The sequence below is a fragment of the Eschrichtius robustus genome, chromosome 7 (assembly GCF_028021215.1).
Source record: "Eschrichtius robustus isolate mEscRob2 chromosome 7, mEscRob2.pri, whole genome shotgun sequence".
Classification (NCBI taxonomy): Eukaryota; Metazoa; Chordata; class Mammalia; order Artiodactyla; family Eschrichtiidae; genus Eschrichtius; species Eschrichtius robustus.
The window spans coordinates 88,475,535-88,494,863 of NC_090830.1; the positions used below are offsets into that span (position 1 = coordinate 88,475,535).

Sequence of the window (19,329 nt, forward strand, 5' to 3'; positions counted from 1 at the left end):
TTTACAGCAGCTTGTCCAGCCTAGCTAAACAACACCCAGAAAGATGGCAGCTCACAGCTGGGGCTCTGAGCTGTCTTCAGTTCTAAGGAAGCCATCAAGGACCCTAGAACTGGCTCTTTTTTGCTCCGGGGCAGTGACCCCCATCCCCATCATTCTCTCTTAGAGCATTTTGTTCTGTTTCTTTATAGCACTTGCCATGTCTGTACTTGAATAATTATCAGCTTATTTATTTTTTATTGTCTATCTCCTTCACCAAGTTGGGGGTCTCCATGAGGTCAGGGGCCACATCTGTGGCTGTCACATTTGTGTCTCAAAACCTTACACTATAACCAGCACATAGTAGGTGTTCAATATATAAATGAATACTGTTGTTGAAGATGTGAATGAAGTATAGGAGGGTGAAGCAGATAGGACCCAGTTACTTATTTTGTTTCTCATATGTTTTCATGAGTGTGCTTTCCCATTTTTAATTGGTAATCCAACAGATTGAAAAAGAGGAGGAACTGAGAGTTTTCAAGCCTGTCCTGTAAGAATACTCACAGTTAGCATGAGCCAAATACTGCTGAGTGCCAGGCACTGTTCCAGGCCATCTACAAACCTGGGAGAGAGCTCAGATTGTAGTCCTCTTTTATTTTTACTTTTTTTGGTATTTTTTAATGTAATTTTTGTCACTTTTTTATTTGGAAAAATACAGAAAAATTAAAATGTTCAAAATTATCCCATAAACCTGCCCCATTTTTTAATGCACTACAGTAGTGAAAACACCCCACGTATCCCTCCAAATTCATCCCCCAGAGATTGTTCCAAATGGCCCCTTCCAGAAGTTTTCAGTCACTTCTGCATGTATGTATCTACATACACTTATCAGACAGATGTTTTTATTAAAATGGGATCATGAAATACACATCAGGTTACAATTGTCATTTTTGACTTAGTGTATCAAAAATATCTTTCCTCTTCAGTACACAGAGATCTGATTCGTTCTTCTTAACAGATGAGTCACAAAGTGGTAAGGAGCCTCCCTGCTCCAGTAACCCAGGGGGCTGGGGGGGTCTGTGCTACCCCTTGGGGGTTGACTACTGGGCTACCCTGCATGATAGAGGGCACTCCAGACTGGAAGCGGTCACAGAATGGGACAGTGAAAACTGATGGCCAGTTACAGTCACCAGGGACAGTGCAGGTGTGCAAGAGAGGCTGGAATTGCTCTTTGCTGCCTCTGAGAGTTGATTTAGGACCAAAGGCTCCTGTACTCAGGGGAGCAGATATCAACTCAATACAGAAGAGAAGTTCCTGACTTTCCAAGGAGTTCAAGATGGAATGGGTTGCCGCAGGAGCAACAAGATCTCAGTGTGGAAATGCCTGCATGGAAGGCAGATAGCAGGGCCATATATGGTATGCAAGTATCAACACGGAGGTTGACCACAGGTGAGGGGTAACACGCCATCATGCACTGGCATTCTGCAGCCATGAGTCTCAAGTCTGGCTGCATATAAGAACCTCCTAGGGAGCTTTTAAGAATGCAGATCCTGGGCCGCACTCCTTGGATTCCTAACTCACTGGGAATAGTCATGTGCCTGACATGCTGTGTTGTTTCAGAGCTCTGAACCCCGACTCTTAGCCTCTGGAGCTGAGAGCTCTACTCCAGAATGTACAGTTCTGTGAATCTGAAGGTATAGGTGCACCTGTACAGGTGAGAGGTCCTCCAGTGTCCCTGCAGGAGCCAGCAGTGCAGAGGACCTGACTCAGCTGCCAGGACATCCCAGGAAGCAGGTGGGAGCCCTGGCTACATTAAGGCATCTTCCCGCCTGGTCTCATCCTCATGCGTGGAAGATAGTGATGGAAAGAATTGATCACAAAATCCCACAGGACAACTGGCCAACTTTCCTGTCCTACTTTCCCTCACCAATTAGCTAATTTGTTAAGCCTCTTTTCCCCACACGGAGATAAATAGCACTTGGCCACAGCCTTTTCCAGAGGGTGCAACTCCCACAGAAGCTGAGATAGATGGTGAGGAGAAGCGACTGCAGATTTAGCAAGAACACCTCTCCCCCCCGATGGCTGGAGAGCTGCCAGCTCCGTGGGCAGAGCCCTAAATGTTCCCAGCCCAGTGGACGTGTCCCCTTCTAAGTGCCATCCTTTCCTTGTTCCTCCCCAGCCATGTCTGAGGCAGGTGGAGGCCCCCAAGACCTCCCTTTCACCTCAGAGCCAGCAAGGTAAGGAGGGGGCAGGCAAGCACAGGACGGTCGAATCCCAGGTCTGCCTCTGCTTAGCTGAGTGCTCCTGGGTGAGCTATTCCACCTCTCTGAGCGGCAGTCCCATGCATACAGGGTGTTCGGAGGCCAGCAGTACTATTGACACTCTGCCCTGGTCCCCCTCAAATCCCATTAGGAATTCGGAGCCCAGTGGCTCCCCGTATGCGTTCATTGCCAATGGCAGGCACTGCGGCCAGCTGTCCGAACCTTCCTTGGCACTCGGGAAAATGTACACCCTCACCAAGGACTGAGGGTGCCACGTATCCAAACCCCAGCTGCCCCGTTCCCCGATGGGGACTGCCCAGAGTGTGAGCTCAGCTGTTTCCGGATTCCTTCTGCGGGGCCAGCCCACACGACCTCGCTCATGCACCCTCACTGGCTGCTTTCACTTCCCTGTTCCACGTTCCCACTCCCCAGCCAGGTTTGTTTTTTTTTTTAATTCCCCTGGGAACACTTCTTACTAAATCATTGTCACACACACTCTTGCCCCAAAGTCTGCTTCGGGACAAACACCTCCTATCTTTAAGTTATTGTGAGAATTAAATGAAATTACGGGTGAAGCTTCCAGCCCAGAAAGAAGCTCACTATGGATGATCAGTGAACACGAAGGCCCTCCCTACTCCTTCCACTCACATCTCCTGGCTGGTTGTCCTTCGATGGTCTCTTTTGAATGTGTAGAAGTGGGTAATCTCTCATGTGTTCCTTCTTTCAGTCAACAGACGGCACCAGACACACACAGCAGCTGCCCTAACTCTCCTGCATAGGGGTGTGAGCCAGGAGTGTCGTCCATGCCGCTGTGAAGCCAACAGACCAGTAACAAACACGCAGATATGGTCAGCACTGCCTCCTCTACGAGTCCACAGACCCTTCAGGGCAGCACAGTGGGGCCTCCCCTCATCCCAGCCACGCTGCGGGTTTACCACTGCAAAACACCGCTGGCGTCTGCAGAGGAGTGCTGGACCAACTAGACCAATAAGGGCAGGCCCTTCATTCCACGGGTAGGCAGGGAGTGGAGCTGGCGTTCTGCTCCGGCTGGGCTCCTGGTCACTTGCCCACCGCAGGTAGGGAGGCTGGTTTCCTGCAACCGGGCTTCTCTCCTGGAACGGGGCACCATGGCTGTGAAACTCCCCACTAAATAATGCAGTGGCAGGTGGTAGAGTCCTAAGCAACTTCAGGAGCTCCGCACAGACCCTGGAAGCTAGGTCTCAGTGAACCCAAGGGATGCCCGCAGTGGCGCAATGCCTCGGCACAGCACAGGCAGCCCTGCTTAGGTCATTGCTGTGAGTCCCTGAAAGGCTATGCCAGACCATCAGAACCCAAAGGCCTGACTCCTGGGGTCCCTCAATAGAGTGGCAAGTGGAGAACTTTAGGAGAAGAACTGAGGAGGTGGGAACTTCTAAAGAGTCATGCTGACTCCTGTTTTAGCCCCTTTTGAATAGAAGAGGAGACCCAAAATGCTTCAGGCGGCATGTAGCCCAGGCTAAGAGCTGGGATGGTGGACACAGACAGCCAGTGGGAAGGGACATCACTTGCAGAGGCAGAACTGGACATCTGCCCTTGTTCTGACACCCACATACCACCCTTCTGAGAGATAAGGGCACTGTCATAGGTAGACCCCTGTTAAAGGAAGCGGAAGGCAGCTGTTCTTCCCACACCCACACCTGGAGGAGGGAATGTGTCCCCTCGTCCGTGAGCAGCAGCCCCTGTCCGAACCTCAGGGTGCCTTTTCCTACGGACAGTCGCATCTATGGAGCCAGAGTATAAGTGATGCAGGACACACCATCCCTGCAGGCTTGCCAGGCGCCAGGGGACATTTAGATACTGTCCTGAACACCCAGCCACCTCGATCCCACAGTTTCCATAGGGAAGTGGAGGCAGACCAAACCCCAGCTCCTGGCTCCCAAAATGACAGCAACCCCTAGCACTGCCAGGAATGGGATGTGTGGGGCAGCTCTCCTGGAAGGGGCTGGGACCACGTGGAAGTGAGGATCAGTGCTAATATGCAAACATCTGGACGGAAGCAGAGAAGACAGGAGTTCTGAGGGATCAGAGAAAGCATCTCCAGCCTGTTCCCTTTCCTCTGTGTTCACAGTCTTTCATGCAGAACCAAGTTGCAGCCATTTCCAAGGGCGACGAGAGCCTGCTTTTATCAAGCACCAGCCAGATACTTCAATACAACCCGTCCACTTGACAAGCCACAGGTCTCGCTTGGTTCACAACACCCTAAGGAGCCAGGTAGGTTCTCATCCCCATTTCACAGCCGAGGAACTAAGATCTAGATCTAGACTCGGATCTTGCACAAGCCCCTCTGTTAGTAGAGACTGGATTTGAACTCAGGTCCATCTGTCCCCAAAGCCTATGTTCTTTTCCCTTGATAATGCAGCTCCCTAAAAGGCCTGGACAACCGTCAGAGCAAATGTACGAGCCTTTGAGCCTGGCCCTCTGACTATGGGAACAAAATGATCTTTTTTTTCACATCTAAGAAAATTGCCTTACTAGCCGCGGTACCTTCCTTCCCAGGTTAACTTATCCTCCTAAGTATGAGACCATTGTACCACTTGCTGTTGTCAAGTCTGAGGCTGTTTCAGTTTATCTTGGCCTCAAGGAATAGTAAATGGAGTGGAAAAAACCTCCACACGAAAGCCTTCCAGCAACATCGCTGAGGGTTTATTTTACAAAGTGCAAATGCCACTGACTATTCATGTACATGTTAATTGTTGGCCACTTATCCAGCATCCCCCACCCCCCAACACTGGGAGCCTGAGATAATGAAAGCTTGTCAATGACTAGCATCTCTTTAAAACCACAACTCTAACATTTCAGAACATTCTCCCCATGGAGCCCGGGGCCTGGCATTTTCCCAAGGACAGATATTGAGCTAACTTTAAAGACCCACTGCTGCCTTTGCAACAACATGCTATTTAGGAACAATTCTCTCTGTGCAATGTCACCCCTCTCAAGCACGAGGGAGTGCGATGTCCCCCATTTGCAAGGAAGGGGAGTAGCTGATGGCGAGACTACGGACAATTTCAGGAGCCCATTTATAAGGAAATCAGCAAAGCAGCCACCATGAGGCCCGAGTTTCAAAAGATACGCCCAGAACCACCATGAGGAACCCCATAAAGGGCAGTTATCACTAGGTCAGGCCACACCATGGTTCCCAGGGGCTGCCTTCTTGGGAAAAGGGCCTGAACTTCTGGCTCAGATACTTTCTGGCCCTCTGTACTCCAGCCTTTTCTCTAGAACCTCTTGGAGCCTTCTTTTCACCAGAAAACTGCCTTAAGGATCTCCCCCAGTCTCCCACGGCTCCTACTTCTGGCTCCATCCTTACTCCTAGAACTGAGTGGGGAATCTTGGGCCCTATGTGGGTCTCTTTTCCAGTTTCCTCTCCCAGACCCTTCCCAATAGATGGCACCTCCCGACCGAGTGTGAGGTTTCTGTTCCCACCTCACCCATTGTTCTGCTACAGCTTCCTTGAAGCCCAGGGCCCTCACCCTTGGTGGGAGCAGGAAATTCAGCCACCTGAGCACATGTGTGTGTGTCGGGGGACAGAAGGGGAGTTTGCTGGAGGATGGTGGAGACAAGGAAATCACCCCAGCTACACAAGGCCATCTGGGGAAGGTGTGGCAGAATTAATCTTGCATAGCTTCCAAACATAACTCTGGGACAGTAAGAGGGTGTTTTTGCTGAGGGAGAGCTGAGCCTGTGGCCTGGGAGTTCAGGGAACGCTCTGGCTGGGAGAGGCTGGATGGAGGTGAGGGTTGCTTGCAGGCTGGGTCCAATCACTGACACTCACTGAACAACTCTGCCACCTGACCAGGAGCTAAGCCCTCTGCACATGAAACCTCCCTGAGTCTCACAACAGCCCACTGACAGAGGTTCTGAGCCTACAGATGGGGAAACTTGCCCCAAGTCTCCCAGCAAGTCAGTGCAACCGAGGCAGCATAATCAAGCCTTTCAGATGCCAGATCCCACGCACTTTTGAGTGTATCATGCCGACTCAGGGACCAAACAAAGACAAACTCATTCTTGGCACTTTTTGTAGATGTTTCATGAAAAACCAAGAGTTGAGCGTGAAGACGATGCAGACAGTGGTGAGGCTTGGCGTGTGGAGCCACAGGGACTTCTGTAAAGTCAGGTCCTGGATTCTGGAGTTTCCTGCCACCACCCCTCCCCAGAACCCCTGGGTCAGGTGGTCCTCTGGTTGCCAAAGGGTTTCTGTATATGGAGAGCAGCTTCCAGTCCGTTACGAAGAGGTGAGCTCCTCGAGGGCCGAGGTCTGGTGCAGTTACCATGCAACCCTGGCAGACAGTGAACTTCAGAAGATGTCTATGGAAGAAAGGAATGGTGGGTTCACACGCCTGCATATTTCCCTGGTGCTCAGTATGAGGAAGGTCAGGGGCATAAATAGGAAGCCCAGTACAGTGCAAAGGGATATTGACATACAGGCAGCCATCACTCTGCACAGTAGGTACTGAACTAATGGAAACCCACGCATGAGGGGCCTGTGTCCTCGCTTCCCACGGCATCGATACGCACTTAATTTCCAGTTAACACCGTGTTGTGCGAAGTAAGTCCTGCCTGTATTTGAAAGTAGCATCCTTTTTCTACACATCTGTGAGAACCTGAGAATGAAGTGAAGTGAATGTGAAAGGTGGATAAATGCAAGATATCATGACCTTTAGATGCTGATGCCAACATGATCAAATTTTAGAGCTTTTTTGTGGGAATGTAATCGTTTCTTCATTTGTGCTGAGTTTTTTTTTTTGGCTGTGTGGGTCTTCATTGCTGCTCACGGGCTTTCTCTAGTTGCGGCGAGCGGGGGCTACTCTTCGTTGCGGTGCGCGGGCCCCTCACTGCGGTGTCTTCTCTTGTTGCGGAGCACGGGCTCTAGGTGTGCAGGCTTCAGTAGTTGTGGCACGCGGGCTCAGTAGTTGTGGTTTGCAGGCTCTTGAGTGCAGGCTCAGTAGTTGTGGCACACGGGCTTAGTTGCTCCGTGACATGTGGGATCTTCCCGGACCAGGGCTCAAACCCGTGTTCCCTGCATTGGCAGGCGGATTCTTAACCACTGCGCCACCAGGGAAGCCCTGTGCTGAGCTCTGAACCTCCTGATGAAAGTTCCCATCTATCCTGCTTAGCAACACAGTAAGTTCTGGACTAGTTTGATCCATTGATGGCATTTAAAAAGATATTATCATCACACCTGAGACAGAGTGTTGTTCATGAGATTTGTTTCTTACACTTGCTTTGATCTCAGAAAAACTATTATGTTGCTATTGGGAAAAAAAAAAAAAGAAAGCATAATTGACTAAGTACATGTAAAAATCTGATGGATCTAAACAATTTCTAGTCAATCATGAGACCTCCCTGCCCTCAGTCCCCACTGTTTACCAAGTTTGAGACAAACAGCTCTTCCAAACCACCTTCCCACTTCGTACAGAGGACAGAAGGGCCAGCTCACGGCCTCTGGGGGATGAAGATTCATTACAGATCATTTGTGGATCCTTCAGATGAAACAGAGATGAAACAGGTTCCAGGGCTGTACAGGCAGTGCAATTGACTGTAATAAAAAGTGAGAATACGCTACATGTGGACAATTTATGACGAAGTGTTAATATCAGCAGAAAAATGAAATGGAGTCCGCTCGCAGGCACGATCTGTTTAATAAGATCAACTTGGAGAAGTGAAGCCAGGCAGTGCCGATGAGTAGAAACTGATGGATACTTGGATTTTAATCAATGGTCCATAATTTCCCTGCCACCTGGAAGGCAGAGAAGCCAAATAAGGCCCTCTGTGTTCTCACTCTCACAGACACCCAAGCTGTTCTGATGGGAGGGAATGGGAGCCAGCTTTTCTGTCAATCTTATCTGATGGAAGAGAAAGGTACACCCGGCCCTTGGCCACATGGAGGCTACCACACAATCATTTGGGGAGACTGGGGTGTACAACAGAACAAATGGCTTCTGAACTTATTTACACCCGCTCTGGTTCGGTGAGAGCAGCAGCCAGTCTCTGCAGTGGGCTGTGAACAGTGTCACCACGTGGTCCCCGAGGGGGCAGGGGACGCTGCTCTTGGGTGGCAGGTGGCTGCGTTGAACCATTTCTCATACACTCTGCTGTCCAGCTCCAGCTTCAAGCGATTTTCAGATATAAGCAAAGAAAAGTCTAAAACTGATTAAAAATGTTTTTTTTCTCTCTCCCATGGGTATTTGCACGTTCATACTGGAGCTTGAGCCGGCGCTGTGAGCATCCAAAGACTGGCTCTGGGGACCCACAGCATCAGATGCTGCTGAAGGAGGGGGTGGGGACCGTTTGGGGCAGAAAAGTCCCTCCTAGTGCCACTGGGTCACATAATGCCGCAGAGGCCTGCCCCCCACGTGTGGCTGTCAGCCCCAGAGACCAAGACCCACAGCGGGACGTCCACTGGGAGAACAACTGCACTGTCTCTGCTGCTCAATTAAAGCATCATCGTTCAAGGTTAATACCGCGACCCCTTCAAATTGTGCCAGGCAAGCCATTTCTGCACACGCATCTAATTCCTTTTCCCAACCTAAATTGTTTTTAAAAGATGGAAGCGTTTGAATTCTTTTTAAGGCAATAACGTTGAAAGTAGCAATTCTTTACCAAGCTGATAAGAGCTGCTGGGTGTAATTTGTATTCTTTTTTATGAGCCTGACTTTTGGGAGAATGAAATAGGAAGAAAAATCTCTTCTTTTCAGTTCTGGAGACAAGAACCACTTCTTTCTCTGGGTGCTGGGGAAGAGTTCCCTGGCTCAGGAATTGTCAGGAAACAAGTCGCTGATTTGTGACACAGGAAAGCCAGGGAGACACCCTGTGCTGGGGTGGGGACAGGGGGCTGGGGAGCTGGGGTATAAATAGCTGCTCATCTTGGGGCTCACTTGGACTCTGGATCCCCTGAAAATGATTCAGAGTCCATGGGTGGGGCTCCGAGGTCTTGGGGAGTAAGGAAGAGAGGATGTGGCAAACTCAGTGAAAAGAAAAGAGGGAGGAGGAATCCACAATATAAACTCTCACCAAATACAAAGCCTCTGTACAGTTGGGGCCCAGACCTGGGTATGGCCAGGAGCTTAGTTTTTAAGCAAAGTCCTCTGAGCCCAACAGTAAAGCCATGTCACTCTGCATTGTGCTGCAGAGTAGATGTAGAAGCCAAATACTCATGTGCTTCATCCTCGGGGGTGTGGCCCACCTGCCCCACCCTCCACCTCTACTGCCTGCACAAAGGACCTGGAAAGGCCCTACCCACGGGGTGGCATCATTTGGAGAAAAAAAACTCTCTGAACACAAGGCTTCCAAGCTCAGTACCTGGAGTGGAAAAAACAATGAATTTACCACCAATCACGTCCTGCAACCTGCCTTGATCTGAGGCACCCCACTGGTTTCATCTACTGATCTTGGTATTAGGCATGACCTTGACCCCCAGGGCAATATTAAACTTTAAACTCTCCAAACATTCCTATTCCTGTGGGTGTGTGCATACACACATATATATACACATATATATACACATACACACATAAATAATTGTACTTCATTCACTTTGTGGGGGAAAATGGGGCACAAATAAAAAGAATATTAATGAATCAACAAACAAAAATGCCCAGCACAGGCATTACTGTAGCTCTCAAAAATTCTTGCCTCAAAGTCACACTCGTCTTTCCATGATTTTTCATATGGCCTCCAAGGTGCTCATTCTAAAATGTAAACCTCAATCTACATTGCTGCTAATTCTTGCAACAATCATGGAAGGTGATCATTTATGATCCCCTATTAATAGAAAAAGAAAATGAAGCTTACAAACTAGTATATAACTACATGGTCAGCTCTTTGGAGTCACCGACAGGAATAGCATCATCTGTGCCCAGGTGGGAGAGCCCAAGGGTACAGCTCAAATCATGATGGCACGAGACAGCCTGTCCCCATGTCTGGACTAGCCATCTGTCCCACCAGACTCCAAGGACAGGGAAGCTCATGAGGGGCTCAGCCCCTCCCCTGGTGGTCATTCAGCGTGGGCATGATGCATCTTGACTCTGTCCTCCCTGGTACCAGTTGGCCATGGCCCAGGGAAGGGCCAAGTGCTGGCTAGTGTCCGGCTGGCAGTACAGGGCCCAGGGGAAGGGCCATCGGCACAAAGTAAGAGGCTTCAGGCTAGAAAGGGACCCACCCCATAGGCCTCCTGAGGAAAGAGCAAGACATGATGGAGGCCCCACGGAGGATAGCAGGATTCTCTGACTTGTCCACTTCATGGATTAATGAGATGGAAAAGTCAAAGAAGCAGGTGTCACCCTCAGGAAAATGCATGAGCAGGTGGGAGGGAGACAACAGCAGAACGCACCCACCCATTTAGCAAGCATGTCCTGGGCTCCTACTAGGTGCCGGGTGCTATGAAGGATGCTGAACATGGAGATGAGGCAGTGTTGGAACCCATCCTTGAATAAAGCCAGCTGACTGGGAGAGACAAAGCCACAAAGAGCGAGAATTCCACTAGACCAAGGGAGAAAGTGCAGTGATAGAGAGGCTTTCAGTGAATCAGGAACCAGATACCAACTCTTGCCTGGCAAGTAGAAGCCCCCTGCTGGGGGTGGGTAGTGGTGGGATGGGAGGGTCTTCCAGTCTAAGGAGACAGCATGTATAAGCCTGGAGGTGAAAAGGGGCATTCGGTTTGTTAAGAATGGTGGTTGAGTCACATCTTCACATCTTATGAATAAGGATTTGGTTCTCAGGTTATTAGATGAGGCAAAAATCAATTATAATCAAAATTAGCCATGGAGATTTCTTAGCTCATAGATATAGTGCAGAAAATATAATTTGTGTAAAGAACCCTGTAGCCAATCCTCTAACCTTTATTAATCATGTTTTTCCACAGTGGTCCTCAATTAAAGCTTCATTTTCTTCCCTGAGTGTACTGACTAACTCATCACCCACCTGCCCAGCCCTGGAATGCCATGCACCCTACCCTGCCCTGTCACGCCACTGCACTATCCAAATGGCCAGACCAGAACCTCTTCTTGCCTTGTAAGTTAGGATGGTATATGTATGGTCAGATCTGCATTCCAGAGAGGTCAGACTGGCCATGTGGAGAAGCCCTTGAGACCACACACCCATTCTTTCCAGCAGGTTCTTTCTCACTATGTCAAGCTTCACTGTGCCCAGGGCCTGTTGGTGAGGCAGTCATGGCATTGTCTGGTCCAAGTACCTATCAGCTGGAGTTAAATGTGCGTGTGAACCATCCTCACTGTTGGTCATGCTGTGGCTTAAAATCAGGGGTGTAAGGGTCAGTAGCATGAAGCATGAGTTATGGACTGAAATACTGCCAGGTCCCAATCAGCAGGGCCTTACGCTATGCAGTGGAGCCTGGCTTTTACCTTGTGAATTGGGAGCTTCCAGATTGTGTTCTACGGAATGGAAAAGGCTTAGGAGGTGCTAAAAGTTCTCCTGTAAAAAAAAAGTCTATGCTGAGAAAGTTTGAGATATACTGTATTTATATCCCTACCTTGAAGAATCACAAAAGGACACTAACAGAAATGTCCTCGGAATGTTATGGGCTGAATTGTGGCCCTCCATATTCATATGTGGAAGCCCCAATCCCCAGGACCTCAGAATGTAATTGTATTTAGAGGCAAGGTCTTTAAAGAGTTAAGTTAAAATGAGGCCATTAAGATGGGCCTAATCCAATTTGACTGGTGTCCTTTTAACAAGAATAAGAAACATGAGGGATGCAAGCTCACAGAGAAAAGGCCATGTGAGGACAAAGAAAGAAGGCAACCATCTACAATCCAGGAAGGGAGGCCTCAGGAGAAACCAACCCTGCTGACACCTTAATCTTGGGACTTCAAGCCTCCAGAACTGTGAGACAATATTACAAAAACACTGTTCCCTACTAAGCCAAGTAGTAGACTGTGATTATAGTATTTTCTTGGTTATACAACTTCTGCTTCTCTTGCATTAGCAATTACTTTTATTTGTATTTATACAAGTTCTATAATATATTTGTCCAAATGCTCAGCCATACAAAAGCAGCTCTCAGTTCCCTTTCACCCCAGAGACAGGCTCTCAGAGCCCTCTCTCCCCTTCTCCTGTATGGACCCCTGCTCTCCAGCTGGATGACCAGGGACTGCCCTGAGACTTTCCTATCTGTTCTGCTGGCTGGATTCTCTATACTTGTTATTACTTACTTCTATCTTTTTGGGTTTTATTTTCTTTTTCTGAAGCTCATCCTACAGCCTCTTCCTAAGAAAAGGTGCATGGGCTGTAAATTTTTGAGTCTATGCATGTACAGAAATTTCTTTAAAAAATTTTTCTATCACATTGATTGTTTCACTTAGACATAATAGGGTAGTACTAACTCATCCACAAAAATAGTGTTTCTCCAGTATCTTCGTGCATCCATTGTTACTCCTAAGCATCCCGATGTCATTCTGATTCCTGTTCCCTTTATGTCACCTGCCCATCTTCCTCCTCCCCTCCTCCTCCTTCTTTTCTTCTTTCTCCCTCTCACTCTCTCTCTCTCTCTCTGCATCCCTTCTTCTCTCTCCCTGGTGCTCTGAAACTTGCCATTGAAGTACCTTGATGTGGGTGTTCTTTTCCTTTATTTTGGCTAGGAGAGAAATGGTTGATAGGACTTTTTAGTCTGAAGACACATTCCTTTTGTTCCAAAACATTTTCTTGTTTATTTCTTTGATATTTGCCTTGTCTCCATTTTTATCTGTTCTTTCTCTAGGATTTCTGTTAGAAGAATATTGAACTTTCTAGACTAAATCATTCATTTTTGTCAAGTTTACTCTCCAATTTTATACCTCTTTACTTTTGATCTTACTTTCCTCAACTCTAATACTTCTATTGGACTTTTAAAAATTCAGTTAATTTATTTTTTTGCCTTCAGTTGCTATTTTGTGCTCTCTGTTCTTCTACATAGTATCCTGTTCATGTCTTAAGCAAAAAATATTTTTAATCCCTTTAAATCAGTGATATGGTTTTTGATGTTTTCTTCTGTTCCCTAAACTAAGTTTGGCCCTGGATTCCTTTTTCATATTTGTTTTGTACTCTCTCTTTCATATAAGAGACATTCCTCAAATGCATAATAATCCCTGGTTGTTCTTTCATGTTTAAAGTGGGGCATTCGCAGCATCATGGATGCAACTAAAGATTATCATAGTAAATGAAGTAAGCAAGAAAGAGAAAGACAAATACCGTATGATATCACTTACATGTGGAATCTAAAATATGACACAAATGAACCTATCTATGAAACAGAAACAGAACTACAGGCATAGAGAACAGACCGGTGGTTGCCAAGGGGGAGGGGGTTGGGGGAGGGATGGAGTGGGAGGTTGGGGTTAGCAGATGTAAGCTTTTATATAAAGAATGGATAAACAACAAGGTTCTACTGTATAGCACAGAGAACTATATTCAATATCTTTGATAAACCATAATGGAAAAGAATATTAAAAAAGAATGTATATATATGTATAACTGAATTACTATGCTGTACAGCAGAAATTAACACAACATTGTAAATCAACTATACTTCAATAAAAAAAATAAAGTGGGGCATTCAAAAGCTCACTAAAGGGCATGAATGTGGCTTGTGGATGGATGGATTGGTGGGCTTCCCTGCTTTTGCATTGGAAGACACCTCTCTCCTCCACAATTTCAGCTCCTGGAGGTCTTTTCTCCAGTTCAGGTTCTCCAGAAAAGATTCTTCCAATAACCTGCCTGAAGGGTATCTTCCAGGTGCTGGCATTTTGAAAGCAGGAAAAGGAAGTAAAGGTCCTACTACTCTCCATCCTTACCTCAGCTGAATCAGTCACCCTTCCTCCACCTACTCTCTACTTTGCAAAAACTAGCCCCAAGATCTCACCAACTGTTGTCTCCTCCCATGTAGTCTTTGACCTTGCGGGTTTTTAACATTTAACTTTACTGTCATTTTAAAATAGTTTGAGGGAAAGAGGGATTAAACATGGGCAACAAATCAGAATTGTCTCATCAATCAGAAATCAATAAAACTGAAGTCAGTCAGAGGTTAGTAGGTTCATTTTATGCTCAAGATAACTAGAGTAGGTTTTTGTTGTTGGCAACTGAGCACACTGACCGATCCAAGAAGGTTGTAGGAGGGCACAGTAGGGATGAGCATGGCCTGTGCCAGGGCTGATGAAAAAGGGCAAGTTGGAGGCAAAACTAGAATGAAAAGGAACATCTTTTTTCTGCAGTTAGCCTGGAAAGCTAGCTGAGAACCCAAACTCCAAAACTTCTCATGAAGAACTTATTTTCATAAGCTTTGGGAGGGTAAGACTGCCTACCCAGACTTTGGGATGAGAGAGGGACAGCTCTCTTCTCTGCTCTTATCTACAGCCCCTGGACGCTGTTTGGGGCAGTGTGTTCTCTGGGCGATCATGCAACTGAAAAGGTACAATTTCACAGAGAATTCTTGATCAAATCCACAAGCACATTTTGGGCTCATGCTCTGTTTATCACTCCTAGAGGGGAAGGATGTCAGATTCTTACCCAACAACTTCATTCCACAGCCCATTTAAATAACCATACATCAGGCAACCCAAGGTAAGGAGACCATCAACAACCTCAGGAATGACATGATATCAATCGGATGTGTGTGAGATTTGGGGATTTATAATAGCCTGTTCAAAGGAATCGTTCAAACATACTGGCTCACTTTTATCAACACATCTCTCTAGAAGAATGAAAGATTTAAGAATCTGTACAATTCAGGAATCTGGACTCCTTCAACATAAACCCAGGATGAGGGTTTCCTAGGCATGTCCTTGACGCTGAAGGCAACAAGGGAAGCCATGGACGATGTCTCTACCCCAATCAGACCGGTTCTGTTGGGAAGACAGGTATGAAGAACAGATGTGCATGCAGCCTGTGGATGGATGAGCTGCCTCGAGGGGCCTCCGACAGGGAGACGTGAGAGCAGACGTGGGAAAGGCTCCTTGGAGGGACTGGGCTGGAAGGGTGAGAAGGTTTGGATAGACTCAAAGCAAGAAAGAAGCCGTAGGTAGGAAGAGTGAAGATGAGCAAAACGGTGAAGGCAACAGAGTGCAAAACATGCCCCTGTCCTCAAAAATAACAATAAGGATACAGACAAATGGCTCTGAGTCCAAAGTGCCCACAGTATGCCCCAAAATAGTGGCTTGAAGTACCTCTACTGACAGAGACAGAAAACATAAGAAAACCACAGCAGAGATAATCGCTCACCAGGAGCATGTTCAACCAAAAGGATGTACCACCAGGCCAGGGATGGGTCCAAGCTAGAGTCTGGGCAATACCTCTGAGAGTCTAGATTCACATGTGTGGCCCCTGTACCATGCATATTTCAGGGTGTGCGTATGTTTCCCTCTGGGGCTAAGATTTCTGCAAAGCCTAAACTCAGGGCTTCTTTTCTGTCTCTAGTACACAGTACGCTGTATTTACATTAACAAAATCATATGTTCTTCTCAGAAAAAACCACTTCACACATCACTTTCTGCACAAGTATGATGAAAAGTATTTCTTTTTTTTTCCTGAATCCTTTTCTAGTAAAATATTTGTGTGTCTTTTAGAGCAGAAAATGCAGTTAGTGTGAACAGGGCACTGAGAAGCCCATCCTGGCCTGGATATACACAGGCAGATGGGAGGCCAGTGAGGCTGGCTGCGGTCACTGGCCAGGCCTGGGCCCGAGTGCTAGGCAGCCTACCTGTTGCAGGAGGGCCCAGGGGGAAGGGGTTGTACAGAGGCTCCTGTAACTCCAGGATCTGGTTGGCGAACACTGGTCTCCACCCACAACTAAGTCCTGGGGACCTTGGTTCAGATAAAGCCACCTTGGAACTTTAAGGCTTCCCGAGTCTTTCTGGCTATTTTCACAAAGATGAATTCTAAAGTGAGTTCATGTCATGGAGAAAAAGGTTGGGTGTAGACATCAGAGAAGTGAGTTTCCCAAAGCCTAGAGGAACTGCATCCAACACTGAGTGTGTGGCAATCACATGCTGGGTCCTGGCCAAGCGCTGTACATAGATGACCTCACTGGATCCTTACAACAGCCGTCCCTCCCAGTGGTACCATCATCCTTATTATTAAAGGTGAGCCAGTTGATGTCACGTGACCCACCCTAGTTCACACAGGAAACAAGAGACTGAGCCAGGAGAGGATCCCAAGTCTGTTGGCGGCCAAAGACCCCTCAGTCGCTTCCCAAAGGAAACCGAGGCAGGGTGAGAAGCCCCGGAAGAAGGCTGGAGAGCCTCAGAGATGGAGTTCTGACCTTGGAATCACAAATATCCTTCCACAAACCTGCCCCACTGTGGGAGCACAGGGAGCTCTGAGAAGGATGCATGGGGTTTCCCAACCTCTAGACAGAGGCAGCCAGGAGAGCCAATGAGCGCAGAGTGTCAGCCTGGTTCCCCACGTGCCCAAGAGCTGCTTTAGAGTGACCAAAAAGTGGCCGTCTGCCAGGCCCAGTATGGACGGACCACAACTCAGTACATCTGCCTACTAACACTGGCCAAGAGCTGCTGGGACACCAGACACTATTCATCATGGCCAATTACACACAAAGCAATATCGATGCACCAGGGACTGTACTAAGTATGTTCCATGTATCGATTCCCTTAATTCCCTCAGCAATCCTACAACATAGGTACTATTATTAGCCCCATATTATAGATGAGAAAACTGAAGCACAGGGTGCTTCTTTAACTTGTCCAAGGTAGCAGAGCTAGACAGTAGTAGAGGCCCAAATCTGAACCCAGCAATCTGGTGCCAAAGCCCAGACTTTAACCATTCTGTACACTACATCTCCTATACCAAGAACGGCTCTGAGTTCTGGCATGCCTGATAAATACCCACAAAGGCCTGTTAGGTGCCAAAGCCACTGTGTGAGCTGGGAATATGAACATAACTGAGGTCATGTCTACCTTTCAGGATCCCACCATCTTCAACACAGACACATAACCAGGTATAATGAGGTAGGGGCTCTATGGAGGGGAAGGATGCACAGGGCATTAGGGGAGCATATTGAAGGGCACCTAACTCAACCTCAAGGAGTCAGGGAAAGTTTCTCGGAACAGATGATGCTGGAGCTACATCTTAAAAAGGAAGCAGAAGCGAGCCAGCAAGACAACCTAAGAAACACCACTTTTTAATTCTTCTAAAGCTTTTAAGTTCTTCCTTGTGCCAAGTCAAATCCCTAGGAAGCTCTGAGTCTGGGTGATATCATTTTGGCTTTTCACAGAAAAATCTGCACTGAACTGGAATATCACATTGTTTATGCCTTTGGCTTTGAGCCAAGGCTGATATAAGAGGCAGCCATATGAATCACATTTGCATTGTTTGTAAAACTGTGAGCAAAGTCACTATCCATTATGTTGTTCTATGTCCCTTATCTAGAGACTCATGTGATAAATGTCTCCCAAAGAACTAAACCAAAAAAATAAGAAATAGAAGCCTCTCTCCCAATGGATTGGTGTTGTTCTTTGTCGTCAGCACTGAAGGCTATGCATTCTGTCAGGTTCCGTTGTTGCCTCGCCTACCACGAACCTCAGAACGGAGGTCCATATTAAAAGCTTCCCTTAGCCTAGGTTTTCTGGCCTAAAGGTCCCATTGCCCTTGGTTATTTGGCTCTTAACACTGTAACTTTGTTTTAATGGATTGAGGGTTTTATCTTGTTTTGTAACTAGACTTTTAGTTATCAATACTACTGTGACACAGTGCAGCATACGGAAAACAGCTGAGTAGGCTTGCTTGACACTCAGAGCCACCCTACTCCCCAATTCATTGATACCTACGATTTCCCATTATTTTCTTCAAACCCTGAGTGTCCCTTTATACCCAGAAGGGATGAGTACAGATCTGCAGTCAAATATGAAAGGGTCAAAACAGCCCCCATCTGCCACTTGGGGGATGGGTCCTCTCAGAACAGAAGAAAGAGTTGTGCCTCACACTTCTCCAGGCATGACCCCCTCCAGGACTTCAAGAAAGCTCTGAAGACATGTTCTTTGGGAACTCCAAGCATCAGGGCCAGAGGCCGAGAGGCATTTGAGCTAACTCTGGTGAAAGGAGGTGCACTGCCATCTTTCAGAATATGTATGTGTCGGCGTGTGTGTCTGTGTCTCTGTGCATGCCCGAATCCACCCTAACTCTCATGCTCTGTCTTGGCATGACCGATGCTTTTTTATCCCCACCCACAAAGTGAGGTTGCTATGAAGCATTACGAACATACAAGCATTGCTATGATGCATCTGACATACAGCAGGCAATTTACAAAGGTTATCTCGTCGTCATTTGCTCTCTCCATGCTAGACTACGGTCTCTGTGAGGGTGAGGACTGTGAATATCTTACTGTCTCAGTCTCAGTGCCTAAGGCACATCCTGGCCCTAGGAGCTACCAGACAGATGCTCAGTCTTAGAATACAACACTCACTGGATAAATATTGCTTAAATGAATCAGTGACAACAAACAACAGATCTGAACAACTGACATGATATAAAGCCGAGTTGCGATTTCACTCCTCCTTTTACTCAGGTGTGCAAAGATAACATAGCCTTTTTCCAGAACATTCTTCACAAGTCTCCATCCCCACCCTTGCGCACAGGAAAACAGACCTGTGCATACACTGTGTCTCAGTCACTTTAGGTTTAGTTGGTCTCCTTGGTGGATGCTCTGTCTTCCGGATAGCCTCCCCCTTGCTCCTGCTCCTTTTTCCCACGGAGAGGTTTCATGACCTCGTGGTATGGGGCACTCTCCTCTGACCCAGCTGTTCTGGTCTGGTCTGGTCTGGTCTGGTCCTTCACTCCATGTGCTGGTCTTGCTGGCGGGGTTGGTGGGTGGTTTCCTGACTAGGTGAGGTCCTGGTGGTCCCACCTGGCTGATTTGGCTCCCATGATACTTGGACCCTGGTCAAGCTTCTTCCATGTCCTCCCTTTGACCACAGCTTGTATGGTCCTCATGCAACCCTTATAGGAAGAACATTCCATCCTTCTCCATGGCAGTGCTAAACCCAGCTGTCTTCTATTTTCTCCATTCAGAAATGTTCAGATCCCTTACCTATTCAACGTACTTCCCGGCCTG

At 47.5% G+C, this 19,329-nt stretch overlaps 1 protein-coding gene across 5 annotated transcripts in view; it reads right to left on the reverse strand.

Moving 5' to 3' along the window:
- The window catches only part of GRID1 (glutamate ionotropic receptor delta type subunit 1), a 675,078-nt gene that overhangs the window by 256,882 nt on the left and 398,867 nt on the right, over window positions 1-19,329 (reverse strand). The window lies entirely within an intron of this gene.